Source organism: Vombatus ursinus, unplaced genomic scaffold, assembly GCF_900497805.2.
Source record: "Vombatus ursinus unplaced genomic scaffold, bare-nosed wombat genome assembly UNPS02014812.1, whole genome shotgun sequence".
Lineage (NCBI taxonomy): Eukaryota > Metazoa > Chordata > Mammalia > Diprotodontia > Vombatidae > Vombatus > Vombatus ursinus.
In genome coordinates, this window is record NW_020954590.1 from 107,009,908 (window position 1) to 107,035,768 (window position 25,861).

Sequence of the window (25,861 nt, forward strand, 5' to 3'; positions counted from 1 at the left end):
AATTTCATTAAAAGGAATGACAACAGCGAGACAACATACCAAAATTTGTGGGATGCAGTGAATGTAATTTTAGGGGGAGATTTATCTCTAAATGCACAAATTAATAAAAAGGGAAAAAATCATATCAATGAATTGGACATGCAAATAAAATAAAAAAACTAGAAAAAGAACAAATTATGTACAAAAATATTCATAGCAGCCCTTTTCTTGTGTCAAATAATTAGAAATTGAGGAAATGCCCATCAAATGGGGACTCCCTGAACAAGTGATGGCATATGATTTTAATGAAATATTATTGTGCTATAAGAAATGATGAGGATGATGGTTTTAGAACAACCTAGGAAGATTTACATGAACTGATGCAAAGTACAGTGGGCAGAACCAGGAGGACATTGTATGAGATAAAAGCTGTATTTTAACAATGATAAAATCTAAAAGATTTTGCTATTCTGATTGGTATAATGATCTGAGATAGTTTCAATGAATCCATGATGAAAAATGACCTCTATCTCCAGAGAGATAAATGATGAATTCTAAGTGAATATTGAAGCATACTTTTTTCACTTTCTTTATATTTCTTGCTTTATATTGTTTCTTATTTTGTAAAATGGCTAATACAAAAACGTTTTGCATGACTATACATGTATAATTGATATAATATTGTTTGCCTTCTAAATGAGTGGGGGAAGGGCAGGTGAGAGAGAGAGAATTTGAAACTCAAAATGTAAAAATAATCGATTTTATACACACACATACCCATATACATTTAACTTAAATATATGTATATTTAAGATACATACTTACATTTATGGTGAATGCACAGGTATTGGAGATATTGCAGAGGAAATTTTTTTTTCTATTTGAGGACACACTAGATGGCCTCTGTGATATATTTTTCAATTTATAAATTTTGTGACTATGTGACCTTTTGTGTTAAATAACTGACTCGATTAGGGCAGCTAAGTGGCACACTGGAAAGAGTGCTAGAGTCAAGAAGACTAATCTTCCTGGGTTCAAATCTAGTCTCACACGCTTACTAGTAGGTGAGCCTGGGGAAATTACTTAACTCTCTTTGCCTTGCTTTCCTCATCTGTAGAATGAACCAGAGAAGGAAATACCAAACCACTCCAATATCTTTGCCAAGAAAACACAAAATGGTGTCATGAAGAGTCAGACATGAATGAAAACAACAGAAAAAGAACAACAAAACTGATTTGATGTTTTTTTAATTCTCCCTGCTTCCCTACTCCAGTCTCTATCTTACCAAGTTGCTTCTACTAAAAAAAAAGTTAGCTGAAGAATATTTTATATAAATTTATGTCATCTCTTTTTTTAAACATTGCTCCTATACTATGAATGTGAATTTATGAGTTTGAGGTTACAAGGATTAATATTCCTCTCTGCCAACTTACTTTTCATTGTTTATTTAAGAATAAGAAGCAAAATAACCCTAACATCTGCTATATGAAGAAAAACAAAAAGAAAAAAAAGAATTCCTTACTAAACAGAAATGGTTTGAAAAAACCAGTAACTAAGGACAAAACAGAATACTAATTACCAGTTACAATGCTTCAAACATGTTCTATTGTTCATTTTCATATTTGAAAAATAAAAGAATTAAAGAAGCATGTGAGCTATTAAATTCTAACATTTCTTTTTTGTCATATCAAGATACAAGATGAATGCAAAAGAGGTTTTTTTTTTTGTTATGTTGAAAGAATTAAAAAGTTAGTTTCTTGGAACTTAAATGACAATCCATTGTAATGTGTCAAACCAAAACCTATGACTTTTATTTTTAATAGTTTTTTCCCCTCCAAATTAAAAATTATCATTATCATCATCTTTATATGGTTTTCCTACAGGGTAATTAGATTTATGAGATAAGTTTATTATTATACAGTAACAAAGCTTGATGTGAGGGGAAATTTGAGCTGCTTTCATGAATAATATGGCTTTGAATAAGTAAAAAAAATTCCTTTAATTTTGGGCCGGTACTATTAGGATTGGGATTAAAAATATCACTGGAAATAGTTTCCAACTTTAAAAGTCAATTTTGTCAAAGCCAAGGTGATGGAGTAGGAGGATGAAGTACAGTCAAATTTCTTCACAAACATCTAGAACACCCATTGGCCTGAGTTTTGATAATGATATCCAAGGAATAAAATTCAGTGTATTATATTTCTAGTTAAGGTCTGCAGTTTGTGGACCCTGGAGGCAGGATTTGGTCAGAGGGGAGGGTATTTGAGTATTTCAGGCCCAAGGAACTGAAAGAGGACCAAGGTGGTGCAAGTTGAGGCCCCAGACTGATACGGATTAAACCTTACCTTGTGAATGATGCAGGATATGAGCCAATAGGCAACTCTGCTGTTTAATACCTAGTGCTGGGTCATAGGTCTAAGTAGACTGAGGAGGGGACCTACAGCTGAGCATGTTGTTCCAAGATAAGAGGCATTCTAGAACCTATATTGTTTGTTAAACAAAGAATTAGCTCAGAAGTAAATGGTAACTGTCTAGCTTTGGTCCTAGGAGCTGATTGGGGTCTCAGTTTCAACTCCTAGCCCAGTCAGAAGCCTGAAGCAGAATAATGGTACCAGTAATCCTAGAACAAGGAGAGTCAAAAGTTTAGTCATTCTGAACAGAGCTTTCCAGCTGTCCAATAGTGGTTGAGTCCATGGGCAGCCTACTACAACTTCCAACCAGGGGTAAGCCAATAGAAGTGTTGTGCAAACCGAAATCTAGGTCAGGAACTTGCTGAACTCAGACCAGAAAGGAAAGCAGTGATCAAAGAGAACACTTTGGGGAGTACTAAAAGTTTTCATGTCCTCAGCCTGAACTATCATTGAGATCTGGTAACAACAGAACACTCAATGCCCAAGTAAGGAGCAGAAAAACCCCAAAAGACAAAGTCTTAGTCCAGCTTTGCCCAGGGGTATGCAGAGCCAGGCCTTAACATAAAGTCTCAGATCCAGAAATTGGCTGGAAGAATAGGCAAGCAAAATAGGAAGCAACTATAAAGTTTTGTTTGTTTGTTTGTTTGTTTATGATGGCAAGGATGCTGAAGACACAAAGCCAGAAGAGATAACTAATGATGCGAAGGTTGTTTGCACATTAGGAATACAAGAAGGATAATTGTCATTATTAAAAACAAAAATATAACAATGCATATGATAATCTAAATAGATGCAGAAATCTTGGTAGGTTAGTAGGATAGTAGGATATCCTGGTGGGTAGATAGTTGCTTTCAACTGGATATACCACTGGAAATCTTCAGAGAATGACTGAATGACCACTTCAAGAATGTTGTAGAGTGAAATCTTGCCCATGTTCAGATTTTACTCCATAGCCTGTAAGGTCTCTTCTGACTCTGAGATCCTCTGATTTTGTGTTGAGTAGATACTCAATGAGGGAAGAAAATTCCAGGCATAATAAAAAGGATAAGGAATCACATATGTTATGGGAACAGAAATCAATCCCATTTGACTGAGGCAAGATATATAGATGGATGCAATATGAAGTAACTCTCAAGAGGTAGGTAAGTACCATGCTATAGAGGTTCTTGCATACCATGATTAGAAAAATGAACTTTAGGAAATAGTTTGCTATTGAAAATCCTGGAGAAGATGAGTGATATGACTAGATAAATGCAAATGGATGATTAGTTTGATACCAATATAAAGTACAGATTAGAGGCAAGATTTCTTCCTCATTTCAATATGGAGTACTGAAATGGTGTATTGATAGTTTCAAAAATATTATAGAAGCACTTTAACTTACTGAAAACTACCAACAAATTATTTGTTATGTCTATGTATTACACTATGCACTGGTAAGCAAAATCAGCAACCTATAAGGCAATTGACTTTTAGACTACCATTTTGACCCTAGTTTAATCACTAAATAAAGCCTGATTTATCAAATGAAATTATATTATAATAAAGAAAACGCAAATTAGCAACATATTTCTGATAAATTTTAATTTATCTTTAAAATACTGAGGTTTTTATTTTATTAAACTGGGTAAAACTATTGTTTATTTTTTTACCAAGAAGTTGAAAAACAACCATTGTTCATTATGCAAAAGTATTCATTAATCATACAAAGGAGCCTAATAATTGTGAGGTTTTTTACTCCATTTTTTTTTACACTGGACTTACTAATTCAGAAGAATATCTTTAGCCTAAAGTAGCAAATTAAAACAAAATCCACAGGGCAGCTAGGTGGCACAATGGATAGAGTGTTATGCCTGGAGTTCAGAAAATGTGAGCTCAAATTTGGCCTGAGATGCTTACTAGCCATGTGACCATGGACATGCCTCAGTTTCCTCATCCGTAAAATGGGGATAATAATAATACTTATTTCACAAAGTTGTTGTGAGGATCAAATGAGATATTTGTTGTAAAGCACTTATTAACACCATGCCTGGCACATAATAATTGCTATTGTTATTATTGAAGTTTTTCCATACTACCCCTCCACATAACATGTTCTTCACAGAAAATGCTCAAATAGATAAAGGCATTTTCCACGAGCTTCAACTGATATTGCTGTATTTGAATTTATAAGTAATACTGTCAGTATGATCAGAATCTCTGTGTATTGGTTGAAAGTGTCTATAAATGCATAAAGATAGGCTCTTTTAAAATACCCCAATGAGAACTCATAGAAATAACTTTAGAAGGAAAATGGAGCACATAAGAAGTAATACCAAAAGACAATTGAAATATATGTATTCATTTGCTTTACAAGTATTTATTATCACTGTTAAATAAAAAAGAGAAAGTATTTAGGTCATTTAAAAAATGGTTAATATTCATTGTATTTCCTTTGAACAAAATCTATTATATTTATATGGAAAACTATAAATTTATGAACTACCTATGATTACACCAGGGAAGGCCCTGGGTTTTGTCAAGATGAGGAACTCTTGGTGTGTGGATTCTCTCTACCAGTGCATAATAGAAAACTTCCATGAGTTTGAAAATAAATTTTAACAAATTGACTAAGAAATATAATGATTATGACTTGCCCAGGGTCACAAAGTTAGTAAGTATCTAAGGAAGGATTTGTACTTGGGTCCTCCTGAGGCCAAACCCAGTACTTTATCCATTGCAAATGATATCTATTGTATCAGAAAAAAAGATGAAATTCCATTTTCCCTATTACTTTAACTTAAATTTGAAAAAGCAAAGTAAAAGGGTAAGAATGTTGATACAATATGACTGTAGTCATATAAAATAATGTAATTATGATCTAATTATAATTATTCCTTTTGGTTGTTTTGTGAAAGGAGTATATTATGAGACCTTAGCATTACTGATTAATCATTAGTGTTATTATTTTATTAATATTATTACAACTGTATACATTCTGGAAATGGGAAGAATCTGACAAATTCTAACACTAATTATGAATAATAGTTTGATGTGATAGTCTATTTCTTGATATAATTCAAATCAATTTTGAAGTTCATTACATATGAAGAGCTGACTTCGTATTTCATTATGAGAAGTTATCCACCAAATACTTATATCTGCATTTCTATTCAATATCTTTTTTGAAATATACACAACTTCAATAAAAAACTATTCATAGTTTACACATAATGATATGTATGTTTATGGCAGTACAGATGGAAAATGAGTTGGTTCAAGAGTTGAACAGAAGTAAAGAGAGTTAGAATGGCTTTGGGAATTGGAGAGATCCTTTAATGATCCTGAGTACCCTATGAAAGAAAAAAATAATCATTTCCAGTATCAACATTCTAGCAAGACATGTAATAAAAGATTCTATGAAGAATCAGAAATGATTATCACATAGTAAACAATGGATAGGCATATAGTAGGTATAAGCAGATTCAACATGTTACCATCAGGAAGGGGAAAAAGAGAGGAAGAAAAAAAGAAGGAGGAGGAGGAGGAAAAGGGTTGGGGAGGGGGAGAAAAAGGGGGAAAGGAAAGAGGGAGGGGGAAGAGGAAGGGGAAGAGGAGGAGGAAGAGTATGATGGAAAGAAGAAGAGGAAAAAGAGAAAGTAGAAGAAGAACAACAATAACAACAAGAAAAAAAGAAGAGCAAGAGGTGAAAATAAAATAAGAGGAACAGGAGGAAGAAGAGGAGGAGGAAAACAAGAAGAAAAACATGATGATGATGATGATGATGATTATGATATAGAAATAACTTCTTCATCTCATGGAATGTCCACTTGTGCCAAAGTTTCATTTGCACTTAAAATGTATATCATTCTTAATATATGTCGAGAGGAATAGAGACTAAATATTTTGAGCGTTAGTATTAAGGTCAATTTGAAGAATGTGATATTTATAAATACCTTTGGTGTTCTCAGGTCAAAATGCATTTAGTATTAGACTCAATATATATAATAAGTGTAAGAAGAAGGCTGTATACATTATGGGATTTAAATCCTACAACTAAATGTCAGTGAAAAGAACAATTTTAAAGCAATTAACATCTATGCAGGACCAATTTCACCGCATGCTTATGGGACTATAAATGAGAAAATAACAGATTTGAAAAGTATACTAATGAAAACTGAACAACATTAATAAAACAGGATTAAGAGATCTACAAGGATATTAATATAATATTTCTTTGATAAAAATAATTTGATTAAAGATGTTTTCAGATTTGCATGTTACTATAAACTGATTGAAAATTATCCCAAAATACCTTTGAAATAGACAGACACTTTATTGAGCTGAAAATTGGTCACTGTGTAATGTATCACTATAGGTTACAAGAAATTAGTCATTAATTTCTTCAGATACCTAGAAAGACACAAACAAGTAACCAGAATTTTAAAACAGAAGTTAACTACTCCTCATAAATCAACAGATGATAAATCTATATACTACAAATATAAACTTCAAAACATTCTCAAGAATACAATATACATTATGTATAGGTAATGGAGGATTATTGCAGTTAGAAGTGTCACCATAATTGTCCATATATACAATTTGTGTGTAAATATTTGAGAATATTTTAATAGATATTACTATACCAAACACTCATAATTTCCAAACTACATGAATAGAAAAGCTTCCAAAATCAGTAGAATTAGAGGAAATAAAGAAAACCAACTCTGTGGAAATTAGAAAAAAGAGGCATTTTAAGAAAATGGAACAAATTTTAAGTATGTATATTTATTGGGCAGACGTGAATTTAAATTATTGAAAGACTGAGGATTAAAACCCAAAAGGAGAACATCATGAACAGAAGTTCACTGATACTTATCTATTTGATCTTTTGGAGGATTATGGGATTTGGGGGATTATGACAAGAAACTCACCCACCTTCTCCAACCTCACTCTCAAGGAATGGGCCAAAATTAGGAATTACATTACAAAAAGCATGTTGCAGAAAATCTGAGCCACATTTGAAAGCAGAAACAAGGGCAAGGCCTTTCCATCCTGTTGCCTTGTTGCAGAAGTTGTAGTTGGCACTACAGGTCATGTCTTTGGATTATCCATTGAATCTATAAGACAACTAGGCAAGAAATCAGTGCTAGTATAAAAATAAACTTTAAAAATAACTGAGGTTCCCCAAAGCACCTTCTTTATTTCTTCACATGAGCAGATATAACAATGAATAGTTATTAAAGTAGAAACAAAACAGGGACTGGAAGTAGTATGGAGTTGGTTGTAGCATCCCAGTCACATGCACAGAAGCCTCTTTCTTGGTTTACCAGTGCAACCTGCTACAAGCTGGGATATGACCACTTTGAAGGTAGCCAGAGAGAGCCTGTGTGAATCTGCAGCAATGAGACAAACATCAGACACAGGGCAGCCAATGAGAGAGGTGGTCATATTCTAGTTGCTAAACTTTCTAGAAGGGTTGACCCAAACCAGTGATTACATGCTTCCTCACTTTTCTCCTTTCTCAAGTGAGTCCATATCTGTTCTAAAGCTTTTCTCTGGTTCTTTAAAGTCTATTTTGCAGTTCTATCTACCTACTCTCTAAAATCTAGCATTAAGGTAAAACTATGGTTATCAAGCACATTATTAGGTTTATATGTGCTGCAATTCTTCAAATGCATCTAGGAAAGAGGCTATGGTCACTTATACAAACAGAAAGAGAGAGTTTCTTCAAATCTCTAGTACATCAAGATGGGTGCTTTAGTTAATAAGGATAACTAGTGATTGAGAAATATCTATCTATATATATATCTATATATACAATTATACATAGATATGCATATTTATACACACATACATTCATGTATGAGTATGTGTATAAAAGCATATGCATACATAAAGGTATATATGTGGCTATATATGTGATAATACATATATAAATGTGCATGCCTGTGGAGGACTACAAGATATTCATATGATGTTTAATATTTATATCACATAATATACATTTGATACATATCAATATGCATGTATCTAGTATTTTGTCATCATCGTCATCATCATCATTCTCTTCCTCATCATTATTATAGAACAAAGGAAGCTTGACCTGAACACAAAATGAGCTAAATAGTTTAGTGAAATGTGGATCTGGGATTCCAGGTGCTCCACAGATTTTTTTTTACCTTTCACATTGTCCCATTCTGCAGCACTTTTGAATTATGGAAACCCACCCTTTCCCCCAAGGGGTTAGGGTCCCAGACACTTACTAAGGTAGCATTTGAATAGAGCTCTGAGGTAACTATGCATTATTGGAAACAGAAGTGAAAAGGGAGCACATCCCAGGGCAAGAGAGACAGTCTGTACAAAGGCATCAATAAGGGAGATAATTGAGTAGAGATGGTGCCACTAGCATAAAAGAAATTAGTATGCATGAGTGACAGCATAGCTCTTACCTTTGCAAATGATGGAGTCCTGGATATCCATTCCTACCGCCTACTTCCTATCATCTCTACTGTGTACCTACTGACAATTTATTTCTTCTCAGGCACTTGCTTGGGGTATGCTAGAGAATTCCTCTAGTGAAGGAAGCAGAATTGTTCAATGGAAAAGGCACTGAATTTAAGGTCATACAACCTGTATTCAAATCCTGATTCTGTCACGTATTACCTGTATGAACTTGGACAAATCACTGACTTTTTTTGGCCTCAGTTTCTGCATAAGCTTAATGAGGGAGTTGGATGGTGGTGTTAATTCTTTTACTTCATAATTGAGTATGCTATTTTCCTGTTTCTAGCTATGTTCCCTACACATATATTGTGCTGTGTTCCTGAGGGCCAGTTATTCATTTTTCCATGATGCAATATAGCTTACTGCTCCTTGCAAAGAGGGGGAAAGTGGTCTCAGTAAATGCTTTTACTATTAATGTCCATAGTCTAAATCCACTGTTAAATACTTAAGTAATTTTCATGTCTCATTTTGAAAAGTTGGAAACCTTATTTGATCATCTCCAAGTAAGAGAAGCAAAATAATTTCTCTAATATCCTCTCAAAATAATTTGATAAATTTAATAAGTATTTATTTAGTGCCTAGAATGTTCCAGGCACTTAGCTAAGCTCTCTCTTTTTCCTTCAACATCATGTTAGGTGAACTGCTGAGAATTAAAGAATGTTCTCACTACTTAGGAGTTTTATCTGAGCACTTTTCTGCTTCCTTTCCTGAATCCCAATTTTAGATGCATGTGACTGGGATGCTACAATCATCTCCTACTACCACCAGTCCTAGGTCTGTTTCTACTTTAATAACTATTCATTGTTTTATCTGCTCATGTGAAGAAATAAAGAAGGTGCTTCTGGGAATCTCAGTTATTTTTAAATTTTATTTTTATACTAGCACTGATTTTTTACCTAGTTGTCTTATAGATTCAATGGATAATCCAAAGACATGACCTGTAGTTACAAGAAAGACTGTAGATTGAGAAACTATTTTAAGAAAGGCTATACACAAATTATAGGAACAAGTTCATTTTGATCCTTGCTTCCAAAGCATTACAAACCAAAAGTCTCTGTCTCTGTCTCTCTCTCTCTGTCTCTCTCTCTCTCTTTCTCTCTGTCTCTCTGTCTCTGTCTCTTTCTCTCTTTCTCTCTCTCTTTCTCCTATTTGAAAATGCTGGTTAAGGAAAAAAATACCTATGTGTGGTTCTTTAAGTATTGAAAACTATTATTAATGGAAGCTTGAGGGAATATCTAGGGAAGGTTTTAAATAACACAATACTTTCAAGAATTAGAAAAAATACGGCTTTTTAAGAGTTTTTTTTTTTCTAGTGCAAAGAGGGAACCTCAGGGAAAGAAAAATATTTTGTTAATATTTAAAGGTGCTGTTTAGGTGTTGTAGAGGTTGTTGTCGATTTTCATTCTGTCCTTAAAGAGACAGAAGAGAAAAATCTATAGAGGAAAGGGTGGAAGGAGTAAGGGAAACTAGATTTCTTTTGCTCCTCATTTTTCCAGAAGAAATCCTTTAACGTGACATTTTCCCTCCAAGAAAAGTCTTTTTAGGGAATGGAAGTGAGGAAAAACAACATTCCATAAACTGTAGAAAAGCACAACATATTTAAGAATTTCTATTTGCATAAAAATACAAGATATATAAAATTGACAACCATACTTGTTATTGTTCCACAGATTAGTGAACTAATCCCACAAACGTTGGATAAGACTCATCTTTCATATTGAGCAACAGAAAATTTCTGTCTCTGTGGTGAGAAGTAAGTGTTGATATTTTACAGGTGAGCCTTGGTAAGTCAGATACATGTGTGAAGGTGAGGAATGTACTGTAAAGACCCAGTCTTTAAAGCATGTGCAGTTTCCTCTTGGAGGTTTAGTGAGCCTCCTTCTGGATGTGTATGATGGTATAGTTCCTTTCCTTCCTACTTCATATCTTGAGTAGGTATTCTCTGACTGTATTCTGTTAGTAACTTAACCTGGTGGTGATAAAAAGTCTTAAATAGCATCTGACTCAGAAACTAGTATTTACAAAAGACTCTATTGAGAAAATCTCTCTCTTCTCTGATGAAGGGAAAGGCAAGAACTACTATCTTACTCTAGGTTGTAAAGAAACCTGTGGTTATGACACACTTAGAAGTGATGGGATAAATGTTTTGTGACAGCAACCAAACTTGAATCTACTCTTTCTGTGGACCAAGGTGATTAAGAACTGTGTGCTCCCAGTTTGGGTAATTATTGTCCTTCAGTTATTGCTATAACTTAGCAAATATGCATTTGGAAAAGCCAACTGATATTAATTGGTTAAAATGAATTAGAGTGATCTTAATTAGAGATTTATATTAAAGAAAGCACAATGGATGGGATCCCTGAACAGTAATACTAAAAAGACACCATCCCACAGTTCTCCGCCATCCCCTGCCCCAGCCCCTTAGTCACAAAGGGTCACTCCTAGAACACTTGGAGAAAAAGTAGCTAGTTTTTTTTCTGGAGACCTGGCCTATCAGTCAGATAAGGGATTGGGAGAATTAACCTAGAACTTACATACTACATATTTATTCTAGTTAATCATTATCAATCTATAAAAGAACAGAATTTCTAGTGCTCATATGCAATAATTTCATCTAGGGACAAGATATGATATTAACCACACACTGGCATAGAGGAGAGAAGAATTCAGCCTGAACTGCACATTATGTGTAGCTGTGGACAACTGAACTAGATTCCAGATAACTTGTGTTTGTTTTAGATCAGGTTCTGCTGTGTGACCACAAGGAAATTATTTCACCACCTTCATTCTCTTCCCAGTGTATAAATGTGAAAGTTAGATTAAATGGCATCCATGATTCATTATGAATCTAATGTTATATGAGCCTATAATTATATTACTATCCTGCTTCCTGCACCTTAAATAACTTTGGCCATGCTAGAATAACCTCAAGGTGGATTGTTAGTCATCTTGACGATAGCTTAGCCCTTAGTAATATTGCCACGTGAAAGCTTCTTGCCAGGGCTTGAGACAAATGTCATACCTACTGTACTAAAATTCTCCATTTTTGTTAAGAGAGAAGATAATTCAGTATCTTTAGTTCAAGGACAGCAAAGGATCCATTGAGGGGGAGAGGGAAGCTGCTCCAATATACAAAACTGAATCACAAAAGAAATTTCTTTGGCACTTGCTAATAATATTGCCTAAACATAATCAGAGAGGTATTTCCATTGAGAAAGGCTGGGTAGGTGAGAATAAAAATAGCAGAGCTAAATAACAGTAATTTTCTCCTGTTTTGAAGCACATGAGGACAACAGCACCTTTAAACTAAAGTATCAGAATAATTCCATTACTTTTTAGTTTTGCTGCCATAAACTAAGTTCTATCAGGCAAATGCTCAATAAATGTTTTTGATTATTGTATTATAAAGACACTTTTAAAAGCTGTTGGTTAATTCATGAGTCACTTATTGAAATTAGGTGAATAATTAGTGCAGAGTAGATTTTATAAAATTAGTAGGACTTGATGAAGATCCTAATTAGCACATGCTGTCATATGTGGTTCATCTTGGTTATGTGTACTTAAAACATGCTTATGCAGCTGTGGAAATTTTAAAAAATTTTAAAAATTTTAAAACTTTAAAAAATGTAGTAGGCATTTAAAAATCACATTAATGTGGTAATTCAGATGGTTAATTTGGCATGATTTTGCTCTTATTCATTAAGACTGCCATTTCTCTAATCAAGAAGCCAAATTCCTTTAAAAATTATTTTAATTTGAAACAATATAAGAAAAAATAAACCATGCTAGTTTTAGAAATCAGGTTTAAAAGTACACATAAAAACATTTTTAAATTACCTAACTATATTTGGTCTTCTAACCAAATTCTTTTTCCCAGACATTAATGCAGAAAACTTGGAATATTTTCTTTTACTATTTCAGAGTCACTGATGAAAGTAATTTGGTCCTTTGGAAATGAAGCCAGGCAATGCATTTTTATTTTACATGAAACATTTTTAAATAATAGTTTTGAGATGAATTAAGGGTGATGGAATCTGGATGTCAGTTTTGCCTAGCATGATCTCACAGACAAAGTAAATATTCTTGAGGATTTAGGGCAAAGCCTATAGTATCAGAAGTAATCTACAAGTTGATCTCAAACTACTGCCTGTTATTCTCCCTGGCTAAAATCACCTCTACTTATAAGACTTTTGTGCAGTTAGGTGGTGCAGTGGTTAGTGTGCCAGGCCTAGAGTTAAGACTCACTTTTCTGAGTTAAAATCTGGTCTCAGACATTTACTAGCTATGTGACCCTGGGCAGGTTATGTACCCCTGTTTGCTTCAGTTTCCTTATTTGCAAAAGGAGCTGGAGAAGAAAATGGCAAACCACTCCAGTATCTTTGCCAAGAAAACTCTGAAAGGGGTCATGAAGAGTAGGACATGACTGAAAAATGACTGAAAGCAACAAAAACTCAAGGACTTTGTGGTCATTGCCTTCTTCAATCCCACATCCCTATACACTTAGTTCCAGTGTCCATCAGATAAGTTTAAAGCATCATGAAAATGGAAAAAAAAAATCTCCTGATAAGGTCTGGAATCTAGTGAGAGAAGCCTGTACCATATTCTTTAGCTATGTATTGAAGAGAGGTTGAAGCCATATTCTTTTGCAATGGATGAGAAAAATAAACTTTTATTTATTTATTTTTTTAACAATGCTGTCTATAGATTCTTTTTGTTGATAAGTTTTGTAGTCTCTTCTGAAAAAGTTATTTTTTAAATAATATCTTGATTGGTTAAGTAACAGTTTTCCTGGTGTGCTTTTTCTATTTCTAGTCTAAGAAATAGTCTAGCTTCTCTTTACCTGTCCACCACTCTCTCTATCCCTCTCACTCTGTGCAAAGTTATGTAACCACTTTCTTAAATCCCTCATGAAGAGTTGGAAATAACTGAAAAATGACTTTTTCTTTCCTTTTTCTTCTGAGAATAGCCTGAAGATTTGATTAAATATCAATCCACAGAAGCAAAGAATGAAACTTTCCTTGTATAAGGACTTAGGGTCCTGAAGGATCTTTATGAAGCCTTTCCTTCCAGCTACTAGTGTCCCCCACCCCCATAAAAATGCTTTATATATATTTTGTATATATCTTGTTGGTATCTTTATCTACACTTGCTATATTGCATACCTCCTCCTCTCCTCATTCTACTCCCCACCTCTCATCTAAGCTCTTTGGTGGCAGGGATTGCTTGACTTTGTATTTCTGTCCTTAGGGTCTAACAGAGTCCCTGATACATATTAAGTCCTTAACAAATGACAACTGATAAAATGATTGATATGAAGTTTTATTAGTCAACTTGATTTATATGGGACCACTCAAGGAGAAGCAGATCATCAGTAAACAAAGAGCTTAAACTGAAATTTTTATTTTATCTCCAATTTGATCTGAATCCTGCTTCAGTCTGGTTATCTTATAGACCTGTACATAAGAGAAATGAGGTAGGGCTGATCAATTGCCCTGTGAATTACACTGATGTAAATATAAATATACATGCATATAAATGGTCTCTATATTCATGTATTTATATATATATACACATCCATATGTATATATATTTATACACATACATACATATATGCATTCATATATGTATACAAATATGTGATATATATGTATATATATGTGTGTGAGTATATATATATATATATTATATTATATAACATATGCAAGATAAGGTAAGGATTTATGTCAATTATTTGTATAATTGAGGCAAAAGGAAATTTCAACCAATGTTGTGAACTTAAATGTTTACTTCAATTAAAACATTTCAAAAGGATTATTTTATTCCTAAAAAAAAATAAAAAGGCCTCTTGTGGATTGGTAATAGCATTTTTTTCTTTCCCCTACAAAAGCTAGTAAAATGAATCAGTCATGTGATAGAAGAAAAAGATAAATGAAAACAACAGCAAAACAATCAACTCTGAATGCTACAAAATTATAGTGAAAAAGTTTGCCCCCAAAGAGAAAAATATAAGAAAACTCTCCCTGCTTCTTTGCAAATTTGAGGGACCGTGGGTGAAAAACACTGAATGGGACATGAGACTTCTTTGATATGCTAGTTTGCTGAACTTTTTTTCTCCTACTCTTTTTTCATCTTTATTGTAAAAGATTGTGCTCTGGGAGGGTTCGATGGAGGGATATAGTGGGAAATGTAACTGAAGTAAAAAAAAACAAAAGATATTAATCCAAATTTATTTTAAAACTTTAAAAAAGCAGGTTCTTATTTTTGATAGCTTTGATTGGCTAATATGATTCTGATTCTGTATTTACCTTATTTTCTTCATTTTAACAGTCTCAGAAGAGGCAGTTAATCCTTGATTAATGGAAGAAGCTATGATCTTGTCATCCTGTCACATTCCCTATGAAGCAAACATGTGTATGATGTAGTAGATGTATCCTAGACAGGTGAGATACCAGGTTCAAATGGTTAGTAAGCAGATAAAGCAACATTTGAAACCATTTTTTCCTGACTAAGCTAAGTGCTCTATCTTTTCTTTCCTGCTGCCTCTATGGGTAAAGTCCATTTTGATTACTAAAAAAGAAAATCAATTTTTCCTTCATTATAAGTGTTTTTTTTTTTAAATCCTTGTGTTGTAGAGTTCAACTTTCACTTCAAAATTTACCTACTTAGACAATAGGTCAGAGGTGGATGATTGACTGTAGTTTTTTTTTCTATCTTTACTGGAATTCTTAGTCTGTATTTTTATTTTTGGTGGTTTTATTGATTTGCAAGAAATATGTGGATGGATCATTATATTTGTATGCTATTTGTTTTCACCATTTTTAATTTTCTTGATTAAAGCAAATGTTAGAATTCTGAAATATGTAATTCATTTCTCTATGGGAAAGAATGTCATTAAAACATAGAATAAAAAAGATAATATCCAGATCATTACCTTAGAAAGAATAAAGACTAAATTGTGAAAGTTTAAAAAATGAAATTGTACAACTGATTTATTATTTCTAATTTTCTGCAGGAACAAGTTCTGAAGCCGTGATCCATAACAGTAGAGTCTTTAATACCCAGGGATCTTTGCTGGAAGTAGGTAACCCTGAGGCCATGACTCAATGATCTAAGAAGGTGAGGGGGAGTTCAGGAATACAACAAGTAAGATAGATAAGTGAGGCAAGACCAGGAAGATGTTTAAAGGTCAAAAAGAAAAGCTTAAATTCAGTTATATCCTACTTTGAAAAGTAGCTCCTGCTCATGCATAAATGCCAACATTTGCAAGTCATTAACAGAAACACCTGAGGTGAGGAAAGGGCATTATTTTACCCCTCAGAAAAAGACAGAACCTTTGGGCTAGAATAAGAATGTATTACCTTTTTTTTTCACATGTTAAAATTTGAAACCTTGATAGAGATGATGCTTCCATTTAATCACATATTAAGTTCACTTCCATGGCACAGCAGACAAAGAAATACGGTATTGATAGCCATAGAAATGATTACACTGATTGAACATAGAGAAAACAATATACATGGCTCAGCATTAAGTGTGCTTTGGGGAATGAGTCTATAAGTCTATTGTTCACCAAGTTCCATGTGGACCAAGACTCTAGGCACATTCAGATTGAGTACACTCAAAATAACTAGGTATTATCCTGGACTAGTTAAATAAATTTGCCTTCCTATTTCAATTTTTCTCGCATCAACATTTATAGAATTCCAGCTTGCCAATGCTATTTAAATCCTGACTATATTAGCCCAATAAAATATTTAAAGTTTAAGTCTATTTAGGGCCTATTTGACCTAATTCTCTCTCTGTCATTGGGAGGAAGTAGATCATCATATACATGCCTTGGGTATTCTCATCCTAACATGGGGAGGGGGAATTTATATTGCTCGGATCATGCTTGTATGAATTTCCTGAGAGCCAAGGATGGAAAAGATTTAGGTAAGGTATGGCCCTGTGTCTGTCCCTAGAGAGATACAAGGAATGGGATGACCGGAGGTAGGGCCCAGTAATAATCAGTTTGGCAACTGTTCTCCTTTTTTTCTGGCATAAACACTATGAATGAGTCCTCTATGGGTGCAAATACTCAATTAAAAGGCAAAACTTTGGCATAGGAGAACATATAGACAGAATATATGATACTTTTATCATAATGACATGTTATTTCTGTATAGCATTGTTCCCAATGCAGATACTAAATGTCTACAATGTATAAATCTCTATCTTAAGGCTTTGTCAGGAACCTATAAATGAGAGAATGACAGGATTTCTTACTCAGGCAGCTAAAATATAATAGAAGGGACAAAACTTATGTTTAAATAATCATTCTAGATCAGAGATTTTTAACCTTTTAGTGTCCTGAATTCCTTAGGTGGTCTGGCCTGGAGAAGCTTTTGATCCCTTCTCAGAATAAAGTTTTTAAATGCATAAGATAAAATACATAGGACTAAAAGTGAAGCCAATTATATCAAAATAAAGTTATCAAAATAATAAAGCAAATAAAATAAGTTCTTAACACTGCAGGTTAAGAACCTCTGTACTAGATAGGATCTGCTAGGTGTCATAGGCAGAACATTAGGAAAATAGTGTAGGAAATCCCCACCAAAAAAGAGATCACATCCATATTGGGGCAATGAACAGAGAAAACTTCATGAAACTGTCATTTAATCTGACCCTTAATGGATGAATCGGTCAATCAATCCACCAATAAGCATTTATTAAGCTACATAATGGTATGTATTGAGGACACAAAGACAAAAATGCAATAATCCTGCTTTCAAGAAGCATCAAATTCTATCGAGGAGACAAGGGCATATGTAAAGAATATATACAAAATCAATACAACTGTATTTTGGATTGGAGGTTCTAGCATTTGGGAAGATGTATGATCAGGAAAGGCCTACTAGAGGATGTTGTGTTTGAGCAGAGGTTTGAAGCACAATTGAGATTCTAAAAGGGAAAAGTGAAGATGGAGTTCATTTCAGGCCTGTGCCAAGGCATAAAGACTAACATGGTGGATTGTAGGTCAGGAACAAAAAACAAGTTTGGCTGGATCAAAGAAAGCACAAAAGGGAGTGATATCTGTTAAATGTACAAACTTATGTTGGAATTAAGTTCAGAGGTTTAAGTGCCAAACAGGAGTTCCTGCTAGATACTAGAAGTAATAGGGAACCACTGGAGTTTATTCATCAAGGGAGTGATCAGAGATGCGGTATAGGAATATCACTTTAATAGTCATGTTAAGGATGGATGGGGAAGGAGAATCATGATGCAAAGAAACTTATTGAGGATTGAGAGAATGATTATTAATAACCAATATATTAGGGAGTTTCAGAAGTCTCCCCTTTTTCTAAGTTCCTCATTTTTAAAAAGTTCAGTTTTTTTTTGAAAGGACATTACAGATAATGAGATTGAATGAACTCTCCTAGATCTTGGTCAGACCACACCCAACCTTTTAAGAAATTTAATCTAGGGTGGGGAAGCCCATTGTGTTCTCCTCAAATGGGTGGAGACAGATCTTTTTGTCTAGATAACCCAAGAGTGCTGGTGGTCAGAGTGGAGATAATTTTTTTCTCTCTGAGGGGGACATGATGTCACCAACAGCCCCTTATTGCTTTGAAGGTTGTATAAACTGTGAACAAGGGCCACCACCATGATTATCTTTGGTCTAAGAGAGATAGCCAAATGCCTATCCTTTTATTAATAATCTGCTGGCATTATTAATAAAATAATTAAATTACCCAGAAACTATGTCCCTTGAGCCATTTTTATTGTCACAGGATTGTGGAGACTGAGCTATTTGGGAGCGGGAGGAGCTGAGCCTAGCAAAGGGAGGAGAGCTGGTGCAGGAGGCCGGGCACAGGGGGCTGACTGGCAGCGCCCCTCGCCCCCTCCCGGCCCCTGCCGGGGCCCTTGTCTCTGCCTTCAGAACTGCATCAGATGGAAAAGGACAGCTGGGGCCTAAGCATAGTAGGATTTGGGGGATCGCAACACTTTCAGATTGGTGTGACTGTGCCTTAATGTCCCAGCAGAAGGTATAAAGCAGCTGTTCCCAGATGGGAAGATGCCCCTCTTCCCACCTCTCCCCCCAGCCTCCGAGGTGAGGAAGAGACTTCTGAATTCCCTATGGGGCTGACAGCAGAGCTGGGCCTTCCCTGCCCACTTCCATCACCCACTGAGATTACGGTAGGTGTGAGCTATGGTCCAGCCCTGTGACCCACCTTGCTGACCCAGCTCTGCAGCCACTAGCTGGAGCCAGGTGCCCCCAAACCACGCTGCCTTCCAGGGGTACAGGAGCTGGAAAGTGACTATGAGGCTTGGACTCTTGGTGGTCGTCCTCATTCTAAGCTGGATGCATCTTGCTGGCAGCAGCCAAGGGTTGAAGGGGAAGAGGCAGAGGCAGAGCACATAAAGGGCCAGATCTGAAGTGGCTTGGGGGAGGGGAGAAGAGAAGGACACCAGGGATGTCATTTTCTTGGCACAGTTTATCATAACTTAGAATCTTAGATTCATAGGAACCTCAGAGGTCCCTGATGTAGGAATCTCCTCTGTGTTATCATCAACAAATGGTGCTCCAGACTCTATTTGAACACCTCCAATGATGGGAAGCTCACTACTTCCCAAGGCAGCCCACTGAGTTGTTTGACAGTTCTGATTAATAAATTCTTTCTGATGTTGAGCTAGTCTTTTCTCCTGTAAATTTCCTATGATAGGATTTCTCTTTTCTCTCTCTCTCTTTTAACCTTTGTGAAACCTATGGACCCTTTTCAGAATTGTGGTTTTAAAGGCATAAAATAAACACATAGAATTACAAAGGAAATCAATTATATTGAAATGTATATAAAAAAAGTTCACAGACTCTAAGTTTGGAATCCCTCCTGTCAAGGAAGCTTGGCTTAGAGGACAGAACTGGGCTTGGAATTCAAAAAGACCTGGGCCAGAATCCTACCTCTGATACTCATTAGTTTTTTACCCTGACCAAGCCACTTAACTTCTCTGACCCTCAGTTTCCTCATCTGTAAAATGGAGACAATAATAGCACCTACCTTACAGTGTTATGAGACTCAAATGAGTTGCTATGTACAAAGCCCTTTGCAAACCTCAAAGTGCTATGTAAATGCTAGATGCTGCTATTGTTATTCTCCATTTGGTCCTAGTTCAGCCCTCTGTTGTCAAGCAGAATGAGGTGGAGCACCCAAACCTGAATAATATGCTTTGTGGTTTGTCTGAGCCTCAGTTTCTACATCTGTAAATAACACTTCCCCTACCTATATCCCAGGATTATTGTGAAGAACCTGTTCTGTGAGTTGTAAAGTGCTGTCTAAATGGAAAAAAAAAATAGTCCACATGAGAGATTATGAGGGCCTAAACAATAGTGGTAGTAATGTGAATGAAATAAAAGATAGATAGGAAAGATGTTCTGGAGATAGAAACAAGAAGACTTGACGTCTAATTGGAGAAGTACTGTGATGGAGAGTGAGAAATTCAGGATGATTCTGAGGCTGTTAATCTGAGTGATTAGAAGGACAGTGGTACGTTTGAAAAAAATAAGGAAGTTTAGAAGAGAAGTAGGTTTTAGGGACAAATATAGTTCTTTTTTGCATCTATTGAATTTGATGTGTTTATAGGAAATTCAGTTAAAAGATGTTCAAGGACAAACACATTTTCAAAAGGTGGGGGAATGTGGAGGTGAAGTTGGGGTAGAGATGACATGAATTACAGATGAAAACAATGATGTACAAATCAATTAATGAGGGGACTCAAAAAAGGACATGAAAACATGATCATACTTGGCTAGTTTCCATGGAGTCCAGTTTTAAATGAAGTAATATGTATTATTTAATTTGAGCCTCATAATATTACCTTTCCTTGGATGCCACTCCCCACTCCTCTTGTTCCTGTGCAAAATTCTATCTACATTTTAAGATATAACTACTTTCCTCTTTTCCATAATATTTCCTTTCAAAGTTTTACCACACATTTATTTCTCTCTTGCCCATAGATTTAAAAAAGCATTTGACCTATGCTGCACAATTTAACATTTGGTTATATTTTTCCTACAATTGTTTAAAATGTGATGGTCTTTTTTGTTCTACTAATAAACTGCAGTTGACTTGAGGTCATTGAATCTTAGCTACATTAAACTAATAAAATCTTTAATGTTAAATCTATTTAGGATTGATTTAACTATGTCTTACATGACTTTGTAATCTCAAACATCACCTAGCATAGTGTTCCTAAAATAATAATAAAATTCTCTTAATAAAAACTTTAAAACGCCTACACCTAATGAGTGCAGTCCTTCAAAGTTAATAATATGTGAGGCTATAGGTGTATCCCAGTGATGTTATCATGCTCAGAATGTTTTGGAATTGCCTCTAAAGAAAAACAAGTCACATAAGACACAGAAGAAAAGTAGTCTCATGACTTCATAGTCAGACTTTGTCTTTTGGCCTCAAATACTCTTACCCATTTGATGACATTTTTGCCTCAAAAGAATTAATGCAGAATGATTTAAAGCTGCTTCCAATAAATTAGACTGTGGATCACAGACTACCACTGAGATATCATTTCACTCTTTTTTACCTGGCTTATCCATAGCTAGGTGGTACAGTGGATAAAACTCTAGGATTGGGGACAGGATAGACCTGAGTTCAAATCTGGCCTCTGACACTTATAAGCTATATGACCCTGGACAAGTCACTTAACCTCTATCTGCCTCATATTCCTCAACAATGACAAGGAAGTAATAATAGCATTTACCTCACAGGTTTCCTATGAGGATTAAATGAGTTAATATTTGTAAAATACTTAGCATGGAACATGGCACATAGTAGGTACTTTACAAATGTTCATTCTCTGCTTCCTCTCTTTTTCTAGTCCTATCTTTCAATGATGGCATCCTTTATTCTACTTTGACTTCACAACTTCTCACTAGTGACATGGGGCAAACTTCTCATGCCTGTCACCCATTCATCTTTGGGTGACATAGAGCAATAAATTTCCCCTAAATAAAACTATACAATTCAATGACTTGTAACTTTATAATATCACCTAAAAGATATAGATGTTAAAAAGATGGATCTTTGCTTCAAAGAGAAGTTTGGGATAATTATATGTCCCTGATAATTTCTCAATGGGCAGCTAGGTGGTGCAATGGATAGAGTATCAAGCCTAAAGTCAAGAAGACTCATCTTTCAAAATTCAAATCCAGTCTTAGATAAATATTAGCTATGTGAGCCTGAGCAAGTCGCTTAACCCTGTTTGCCTCAGTTTCTTGTCTGTAAAAACAGAAAAATTGAGCAGGAGAAGGAAATGACATAGCACTCCAGTATCTTTGCCAAGAAATCCCAAATGGAATCATGGAAAGGTAGACATTACAGAAATGACTGAACAACAACAACATCTCAATGGCAATCCAATCTGGTCTCCTTTGCTTCTTTAATCCAGGGCCAAGTTTACTGACCATTCACAGTTTCTGTCCAAGATATAGTGTTAATGGAACAATCCTTTTTCCATCCACTTGAATATCATAATCTCTATAACACACTCTTTATCCACTTATTTTTTCCTATGTGGCTAGCCAAGCCAAACTCTTCAGAATTACAATTTTTTTATTAGGTTCTGAAATATTCCAGGACTTGATGTCATTCTAATACCATTGGCAAACAGGATTATCATGTGACCCTCACCATCTATTAAGGGTTATTCTTTGGTATGGATTTCACCATATTCCCTTGCTTGGAACTGAGAACCTATGTTTTTTGGCTGAGGTGGTTTCTATACTCTTTTGGTCTTATTCATGAGTGAAGTCAAGTCACAAGTACTTATTAAATACTTACCATATACCAGATACAAAACTAAGTTCTGGCAACACAAATACAAGCAGAAAGAAAGAGATCTCCTGACTGTAAGAAGCTTATGTTCTTCTGGGTAAGATTATACATAAAAGGGAGCTGAGAGGGTGGGAGTGGGAGGTAAAGGTGTCAGAGAGTCAGGTGAAATGAATGATGGCATGACTGGCCTGGACATTTTTCCTAAAATGGAGGTTCATGAACACTGAAATATGAGATAAAATGTCCCATGAAAAGGTATTTTTCATTGCCTTTGGGTGCTCAATAAAAGCATCTTCTTTATTTATCACTTCTAAGAGAATAGCCATCTTTTTACTATCTTTTGGAATTTTCCCCCAATTGAAAGTAAGCTCTTGGGGGCAGGGAAAGTATTTTTTTTTAGTATCATTACCATCTCATATAGTTTTTGAACATAGTAGTCACCTAGAAAACTTAGGTGAATTCATTTGGTTTTCTCCTCTTTGTAATACACTTTCTTTCTGTCTGTAAAATTATATATATATATAATATTATATATTATACATATTTTATATAAAATTATATATAAATTATATGTAAAGTTACATATATACATGTAATTATATAGCTTCTTCACAGTTTTGTTTTAATTTCTCCTTTTTTAATGAAAAAAAAAATCAAGTGTATACTATGTGCCAAACACCGTACTACACTCTGGAGATATACACAGAAGAACTAGATATCCCTATGGATACATAAACAACACCTATGCATCGATTTGGGTTGGTGCAAATGCTCTTTGCCAGTTTATCTTCCTGAAGGTTTTTTTTTTCTGTTTGCTTCCATATTACACTTATTTTAGAAGTGGTAGACTTTAAATGTAGAGGTTCCATTGTTCTCAATGATAAGAACAGATCAGCACAGAAATTCTGAGGGCTTTGTTTCATATCACACCTGTCATCAAGTAATTCTAGTTCCATAATCAAAGACTGCAGTTATCTGATTTAGATAGGTGACATGCCAACCTCTTTGACAGCTTACTTTTTTTTCCATTGTTTTTTTTAATGGTATTGTTCATAATATCCTACTGTCTCTCTCTGTATGAAGAGGTTTTTAGGCAGCTAAGTGGCACAGTGGGGAGAGCACTGCAACTGGACTCAGGAAGACTTGAGTTCAAATGTAGCCTCAGACACTTACTAGTTGTATGACCCTAGGTAAGTCACTTAACCCTGTTTGCCTCAGATACCTCATCTGTAAAATGAGCTAGAGAAGGAAATGGCAAACCATGCCAGTATCTTTGCTAAGAGAACTCCAACTGGGGTCGTGAAGAGTTAAACAAAACTGAAACAACTTAACAAAGACAACCTTCCAGGGTAGTTGTGAAGATAAAATGATACAATATTTTTAAAGTAGTTTGTAAACCTCAAAGCACTATATAAATTCTAGATAGCTATTAATTATTAATCTTATACTGTCCTTGGCTGCTTCATTTGGATTGACATGGAAACTAAGTATTTGCAAGAAAAGACACTTTCTGGGTAACTTCAACCTCTTTACTATGGCAATTTTTTGCATTAAGTTTTTCTAAGAAATAGTAATAAAGTTGGTATCTTTAAGCTTGTTTCCTTTCTCCTTTTTATTTTTCCTATTTGACAGCTTACATAAACCGTTCGATTTGGAATTGTTGTCCTCATATACAGTGTCTTTTCACCTTTATATTTTCTTCAATTTGTCATTGATTTTGAACATTACACTAAACAATAAAGCACTTGACTGAATAAAGATAAACCATTCTGCAATGGGTCCCATGTTATTAATTAATTATTTCCTCTCTGCAAAACATGTAGCAATTGTTTGTGTTTGTGTGTGTGTTTGTGTGTGTGATGTTCTTTGTACTCTCCATGTCTAATACCTTCCCACTAAGTTTTAAAAAGAAATATTACTGATGTTCAGTTGTAAGGGTTATGAATTGCCTTTAAGCCTTTGCTTTCTTACATTTCTTAATGGAAAATTATGTTTTTCAGTTTATTTTTTACCCTTTTCTTCCCTGTGCCTACCTTTTTATTGAAGTCACCATGTATCAGGACATATTTACGCATTTTGTGAAATCTTGTACAATTTTCCAAAGAATTACTCTACTTTTTTTTCCCTGAACAGATATAGACATATAAATAGCAGTCATCTTCCTAGTAGTCATTTTTTCATCATATATAAAGCAAGAACAATTTTCTTACTGTGTTTACATGCATAGTGAAATCAACTCTATTAAGTGATCCCATGAAAAGTTCTTACTACTCCTTTATAAGCATCAGTACCATTTGTGAGGAAAAATGTGAAGATGGATAGAGTTCAATTTTTCCATCTGTGTATTTACTCAATGATTATTGAATGAATGATATATCTGAAACACTTACTACATGCCCTAAGCACTAGGGATACAAATACAAAAAGATTGATGTTATTCACCATCAAGGGTCTTATATTATATATACCATGCAAAAACAACTAGTTGGACTGGCCCTTCAGTATGGGAAATTACTGGGATAGTGAATGGTTCTTTTGGGGAGTAGATCAACATAGATGTTATCAGCAATAATGGCAGATTTGTTTTTGATCATGGTTCATAGTTTTACAATTGGAGAGTGAGCAGGGTAGGGAAAAAAAGGTACTTGAAGCTGTTGGCAAGACAGTGGCCTAGATGTCCAGGGAGCAAGGAGTGAAGCATACTGACTAGAGGATTTTTGAAATTGAAATCCGTAACAGTCACTGATAAAATACAGCAGAATACCATAGCAGCAATCATTCCTTGGCAAGGTGTCTGAGGTGGGCAGTGAGGTAATTGGCCAGGAAGCTATTCAAGAGGTGGCTAGAAAGGTTGGAGATAGTCCAATAAATGTATGGACTTTTATATTCATGTTTGTAGGTGGTCTAAAAATTTATTCTTAGGACTTATGTACCCGTTTTTTCCCATTTGAGTACTACAACTCTGGAAGCATGAAGAGGACACTAGAAATAAAGGGAAGGGGGAGGGAAGACAATAAGCATTTGTATAATTCCTGCTATGTATCGGGAATTGTGCTAAATACATCTTACAAATATTATCTCAATTTATCCTCACAACAATCCTGTAAGGTAGGTGTTATTATTGTCTTCATTTGGTTAATTAGGTGGTACAGTGGA